Source organism: Microtus ochrogaster, chromosome 24, assembly GCF_000317375.1.
Source record: "Microtus ochrogaster isolate Prairie Vole_2 chromosome 24, MicOch1.0, whole genome shotgun sequence".
NCBI lineage: Eukaryota > Metazoa > Chordata > Mammalia > Rodentia > Cricetidae > Microtus > Microtus ochrogaster.
This window is the reverse complement of record NC_022024.1, coordinates 8,827,821-8,834,269: the sequence shown is the minus strand read 5'-3', so window position 1 is coordinate 8,834,269 and position 6,449 is coordinate 8,827,821. Positions and strand designations below refer to the sequence as shown.

The 6,449-nt window shown below is 39.6% G+C and overlaps 1 protein-coding gene across 14 annotated transcripts in view; it reads right to left on the bottom strand.

Moving 5' to 3' along the window:
• R3hdm2 (R3H domain containing 2) overlaps nt 1–6,114 on the bottom strand; it is a 119,032-nt gene extending 112,918 nt beyond the window's left edge. For 13 of the 14 annotated variants that reach the window (XM_026784609.1, XM_026784613.1, XM_026784616.1 and 10 more), the window contains exon 1: nt 6,012–6,114. The gene's annotated coding sequence lies outside the window, so the exon portion shown is untranslated. Of the gene's footprint in view, nt 1–3,350; nt 3,501–6,011 lie in introns of all 14 variants that reach the window. The other variant, XM_026784610.1, reaches the window with a different exon arrangement.
• Between the last annotated feature and the right edge of the window lie 335 nt (nt 6,115–6,449).

Sequence of the window (6,449 nt, the reverse complement as noted above, 5' to 3'; positions counted from 1 at the left end):
TGGAAGGAAGGACCGGCAACGAATGCTCTTAACCGCTGAGCCATCTCTCCAGCCTCATTAGCTATTTTCACTGGCCAGAGAATATGTGTACACTGCTCAGCAAGGTGCTTTTGTGATCTCACCTCTAACTTTTTTCTCATGATGAGTCTCTAATCATGAGTTTAGAAATAAGCTATGTGTGGTCAACTTTAACACTATGCTTTTTTGCCAGAAATAGTGGCACACACCTTTAATCCCATCACCTGGGCGCCAGAGACAGGCACATCTCTGCTTTTATTTCACCTCAATTATCTTGAATATATAACACATCTGTAACATTTTGGGGGGAAAAATGAGGTCTCAGGAGACCTACGAAGTCAAAGCAGTTTCACAGGAAGACTAAGATAGTATTTGTACTTACTGTCTTGGTAGTGTTGGGGCTTGAAACAAAGGCCTGTGCATGCTGCATAAGCTCTTTACCACTTAGGCATTTTGGTTTTAGATTTATTTATTTTATGCATGTGTGTCAGCCTATGTATGTATGTGCACCATGTGTGTGTCAGGTGTCTGGGAAGAGCAACAATGTTTTTGAATTGCTGAACTATGTCTCCAGACCCCTACTGAAGTATTTCACCAGCTCTCCTTCTGTTTTTAATTTTGTCAATTTAATCAAAATCTAACAGTAGACCTGGGGAAGGAGCTCAGTGGCAAACTATTTGCTAGCACTGCAAAAACAAAACAAAAACAGCCGCGGCCACACCCCTGTAATTCAAGCTCTGGAGTTGAAAGCAGGAGGTTATCTCAAGGTCAGCCTAGGCTATGTAACAACAAGACCAATAGCAAAGGTGTGGCATTAGCTCAGCAGGCAGAGTGCTTTCTTAGCACTCACAAAGCCTGGTGTGGTGGGGACCTGCCTGCCATTCTGGCACTGGGGACACAGATGTGGAAGTAGGAGAATCAGAAAGAAGTTCAAGGTAATTCTCAGCTATATATAATAAATTCAGAGACAGCCTGGGCTACATGAGACCTTGTCTTAAAAAAAAAACAAAAAACAAAAAACAAAACTATTAGTATATTTTTAAATACGTCTCTACACTTTCAACTTAAAAAAAACTAGAATCTCTCACTAGAATGTCTAAGAAATAAAAATTAAATCAAGATAGTTGGTGGTAAAGTACTTGATATGATATAGAAGGTTCTCAGTTTAAGTCCTAGCACAACTGATATTAAAAATAAAAAAGAGAATGCCCATAGTGAAATAGTAAAACTTAATAATCTTATAGTCACTTCTCAATATCCTCCATCCTCCACATCAACTCTTCTAGCTCCTACAGATAACAAAACCTCAATACACTCACTAAGTTGTATATTTGCATATACTCTGTGTATCTGTACTTTGGGGGGGTGTGAAAACTTGAGGTCTTGTTATATAACTCAGATTGGCTTCTGTGGTAGTTTGAAAGAAAATGGTCCACAAAGGGAGTGGCACTAAAGGGAGGGGTGGCCTTGTTGGAGAAATGTGTCACTGTGAGCTTTGATGTCTCCTATACATAAGCTACACCCAATGAGACAGATCACTTCCTTGCCTGTGGGATCAAGATACAGCTCCTTCTCCACTCTCTGCTCCTTCTCTAGTACCATGTCTGCCTGTACTCCATCATCACCCACCATGACGAAAATGACTGTAAATCACCCCATTAAATGTCTTCCTTCTTAAAAGGTTCTGTGGTTATGGTGTCTCTTCACAGTAACAGAAGCCCTAACAAAGGCAGCTTCACATTCTCCAAAATGTTCAGTCTTCTAAATGCTGGGATACATATGCATCAGCACACTCAGCACACCTAGCTATCGCAATCATTTCTACGTTATACCTAACACTACGTAGACAGATGGTATACGTAGTGATACTCTGTTTATGTTTTAACAAATAAAGCTTACCTGAATATCAGAGTGCAGAGCTAAGACACTAGAGGCCAGGAAGTAATGGCACACACCTTTAATCCCAGGACTTAAGAGACAGAAGCAGAGTGATCTCTGTTAGTTTAAGGCCACCCTGAGCTACACAAGATTGAATCTGTCTAAAAGAGAAACAGAGCTCACACAGGTGATCCCAGCACTTGGGATCCCATTCCTTTAATTCCAACACTAGGGAGGTGGAGACAGGAGTGATATGGCTGGGTGGAGAGAGAAATTTTAGGCAGAAGTAGACAGGGAGGTAGGGCAGTCTGAAGTTTGGTGGAGACAGTTGCAGTCTGAGGACGAAGTCTGAGGACAGGATCTCCCCTTTGGTCTGAGCATTGGTAGAGGTAAAAAGTCTCTCTAGTGGCTGGCTGTTTTGCTTGTCTGATCCTTCAGCATTAACCCCTTATCTGACTCTAGTCAGATTTTCTTTTTATTCTTAAGACCAATTTTTAGAATTTGTGCTACAGTTATACTATATCGATTACAAGATAATGAGGGGGGAATGTCTATATATGTGTCATACAGCTGCAGTTATTTTTATGATTTTTTTTTTAACAGTCAGTGTCTCATCATGTAGCTTTGGTTAGCCTGAAACTCTTGTGTATAGAGCCAGGCTAGCAAATCCACAGAGATTCCCACCTGCCTCTTCCTCCCAGTGTTCGGAATGAAGGTGTGCTCTACCTGGCCTCTTTCCTGAATATGTTTAACTGTATTTGGATGAATGCACAAATGTGAAGCTCACAGCTAAGAAAGCTGACTATAACTTCTGCCCTTCAGTTCATGTATTGTCACCGTCCTTTCGCTGCTTTGGTCAAGGCCCTACTCTCAGCCTCGCAAGCACTGGGACTATCACCATAAACCATCAAATCACATCAAACATATTCATGCCTTTAAAAAATGCTTTATTTATTTAATGTATGAGTATTTTGTTTGTGTATATGTCTGTGAGTGTTAGCCTGGTACTTGCAGAAATCAGAAGAGGGTGCTGGACTCTGTGGAACTTACGGCCACTTGCCAACTTTCATGTGGGCACTGGGAATGAAATCCTGATATTCTGTAAGAATGAGTGTTTTACTGTTGTTGCTTTTTGTTTTTTGTTGTTGTTTTTGTTTTGTTTTGTTTTTTTGGTTTGGTTTTTTTTGAGACAGGGTTTCTCTGTGCAGTCCTAGTTATCCTGGAACTTGCTCTGTAGACCAGGCTGGCCTCAAACTCAGATCCACCCGGGTGCCTCTGCCTCCCAAATGCTGGGATTGAAACTACCACCTGGTTAGAACAAGTGCTCTTAAGCCCTGACCCATCTCTCCAGCTCACACTCATGTCTTTACTATTCTTCTTGACAGAACAGTAAATATAAAATACTTCTGCTATACACACGCGCACACACACTTCTACACCACATATATACTCACATATGAACTGGGTCAAACATTTGGAAGGGCTGCATCATTCAGTGAATCAATACTTGTCAATCTGGGCCAGTGGTGTTGGTGCACACTTCTAATCCCAGCACTTGGGGAAGAGAGGCAGGCAGATCTCTGTGAGTCTGAAGCCAGCCTGATCTACACAGAAATTCCAGGTCAGACAAGGGTCTACAGTGAGACTTTGTCTCAAAAGAAAAAAGTTGTCAGCCACCAACTCATAATATTTCCAACTCATTCATGGGTAAAGATTTATTCAGTTTACCAGATATAGTACCTAGATTGAAGCTAGAACCGCGCCCGTACCTATAGAACCACATTCCCAAACATACAAATAAATTTTAATGACACCAAGGACAAAACTCCACTAATGCTTTCAGACTCAACAATGTACCCTCAGGCACATGCCCATAACCCCAACACTACAGAGGCCAAAGGAGGAAGATCTTAAGTACAGGAGTCTAAGGCCAACATGAACCAAACAGCAGAGCCTTGTCTCACAAAAACCCAGGAAGGAAGAAGGGAGGGGAGAAGGCTAAGGAAGGGAGCAGAGAAGTACCATTTATCCATTACACTATACCAGATATAGAGTCAAGGAAAAATGTCCATAAATGAAGGAGATACTGAAACATAGCTTCTTTCAACTATATGTCTTTGGGGCTGAATTTTCATTATAGACTTCAACAAAAGAATCTGTCTTCTATTAAGTTATATATTATAGATTTCCAAAAATGTAAAACAAGGCTAGGAATACAGTTCAATGGTAGTGCTTCCCTAGTACATGTAAGTCTCTAAATTTGATTCTTAGTACCAAAATAAATAATAATAATAAATGCCTGCCTTTTTCAGTGAATTGTTTTGAAAGTTGTTTTATGTTTTTCTTGGGGAAAAAAGGTATAGGAACTAGAGAAGTACCTCAGTGGGTAAAATACCTACTGTACAAACATGAGTATATGAGTTCAGACATATAATACAGGCATAGTCATACATATCTAAATTTCAATACTGGAGTCAGCAATTCAGAGACAGGCAGACACCGGGCACTTGCTGAGCTCCACATTCAGTGAGACGCTGCCTCAAAAAATAATGTGGAAAACAATATAAATAATTTTAAAAATAGAAAGGGCAGATGGGAGTTGGAGAGGTGGCTCAGTCACTTAGTATGTTTGTTACTCTTGGAGCTGGAAAGATGGTTCAGTGGTTAAGAGCACTAATTGCTCTTCAAAGGACCTAGGTTCAATTCCCAGCACTCACACAGCAGCTCACAACTGTCTGTAACACCAGTTCCATGCAATCTGACACTCTCACACCAATGCACATAAAAAAAGTTCGGAAGAAAAAAAAAAAGAATGCTTGTTACTCTTGCAGAGAACTCAAATTTGATTCTTAAACCCCACATCAGGTGGCTCACAAGAGCATATATGCCAGCTCCAAGGGAACCAGCCCCTCTTTTGGTCTCCCTAAGCACCTACATGCATGTGTTCATGAGCACACAGAGACACACATAATATGCATACATGTATACACAAAGTTATAGATATTATCAATATATAAGGGATGTATTGTTGCATTTGATGAATATTTAAATTGTTTACTTATTTTTAATCCTTAATAAAGTTGATAAATATAACACACATAAGTCAAAATTCCTTATTGTCCATTATAGGGTTCTGGTTTGTTTTTTATTTGTACCTCTTTTTTTCCAAAATAATTTGCTCTTTTTTATATATATGTATGTTTTGCCTGCATGTGTGTCTATACACCATGTCCATGCCTGCAGGGACCAGAAAAAGGAATCATATCCCCAGGAACTGGAGTTATAAACTATTGTCAACAACCACTGAGTGCTAGGAATGAAACCTGGGTCTTCTGGAACGGCAAGCAATTGTGTATGTCTGTCTGTGTGAAGGGGCTGGATCCTGAGAACTAGAGTTTTAGACAGTTGTGATCTGCCATGTGGGTGCTGGGAATTGAACATGAGTCTCTGGAAGAGCAACTAGTGCACACAATAAATGAACCATCTCTCCAGCCCCATAATAACTTTTAAAAGAATAAAAAAGGGTCCATGCAATGGTGGTGCACACCCTTAATTAGAACACTCAAGAGGCAGAGGCAGGCGGATCTATTCGAGGTCAGCCTGGTTTACAGAGCAAGTTCCAGAACAGGCTCCAAAGCTACAGAAAAACCCTGTCTCAAAAAAACAAAAGAAAAGAGGAGAAAGAAAAGGAAAAAAAAAAAAGATCTTATTTTTATTTTTTTTTTACATTTCATCGTATGTATAAATTTAGGATCTCAGTAACACAACATTCTATTTACATTAATCTTTCTCCTCAGTTTATGAATTTTTATACTTTCAAATACTCTCAGAATATCTTATTATGCAGTAATAGAATTACTTTTTCTACTACCAAATCATGTGTTAAACATATTTACTATAAGTAATACTGTATTCTATTTTGAATTCTATTTAACTACAATTGTTTACTCAAAGTGCTCACTCGTAGAGCAGCCTTATACTGGCATGGCACATGTAGATCTCTACATTCATCAACAGCCAGCTACGTGTTCACAGAAATTTCTGCTCCAACTATCGATTAACCTTAGTCTAAGCTCACAAAATAATGCAGTATCATAAACTTTACCCATGCTCACCTGACTTCTAGCACAGATAAGCTGGCTCATCCATCCAGGTGAAGTAACTGTATCAAGTAGGACTTTGCGACCCCAAGGAAGGACAGTGGTAGCCGCTGGTGATTCACCTGAGGAGAAGAAAGAATCTTTTACCACATTGAGCCCAGGCCCTAGGAAGCTTTCAGAAATATGACAGTGAAATGAAATTCTCCGAACAGTTCTGACTCTCACTGGTCTGTGTGTCTTAGTCAAGCGCTGTGAGTGACAGCACAGGAATCATTTTGAAGGCGCCTGTAGTCTTTCTTCCTCTGAAAAGTTGAGTACTGTCTATTAACTATTAAATCCTCAGAGATTTCAATTCTACAGAAGCTCTATAGAGTTCTAAATTTAGCCAAGCAAGAGAAATAGTTGGAAGATATGCAATTCATTTTATTTTTTTTAAAGATTTATTTATTTATT